Here is a 450-nt window from a genome sequence, read left to right as displayed (position 1 = left end):
CTGTGAATTGCAATTATGTCCAGTTGGTCCAATGTGTCATTTAAGGGCATTATTTCCTTATTGATTTTCTGTTTAGATGATCTGTCTATATCCGACAGTGGGGTATTTAGGTCCCCTACTACAGTAGTATTTTGGTCTGTTTCTCCTTTTAGTTCTGTTAGTAGTAATTGCTTTACATATTTCAGGCTTCCTGATTGGGAGCATAGATATTAATAAGTGTATGTCTTCTTGGTGCATGATTCCCTGTATCATTATGAAGCATCCCTCAGTATCTTTCTTTACCTTTTTTATTTTGAAATCTATTTCATCTGAAATTAGTACCACTAGTCCCGCTTTTCTCTGAATGCCATTTGCTTGAAATAGCATTTCCACCTTTTTGCTTTGAGTGTATATTTGTCTTTGGAGCTGAGATGTGTCTCCTGGAGGCAGCATATGGTTGGGTTTTGTTTT

Source organism: Pteropus alecto, unplaced genomic scaffold, assembly GCF_000325575.1.
Source record: "Pteropus alecto unplaced genomic scaffold, ASM32557v1 scaffold38, whole genome shotgun sequence".
Taxonomy (NCBI): domain Eukaryota; kingdom Metazoa; phylum Chordata; class Mammalia; order Chiroptera; family Pteropodidae; genus Pteropus; species Pteropus alecto.
This window is presented reverse-complemented; position numbering follows the sequence as displayed.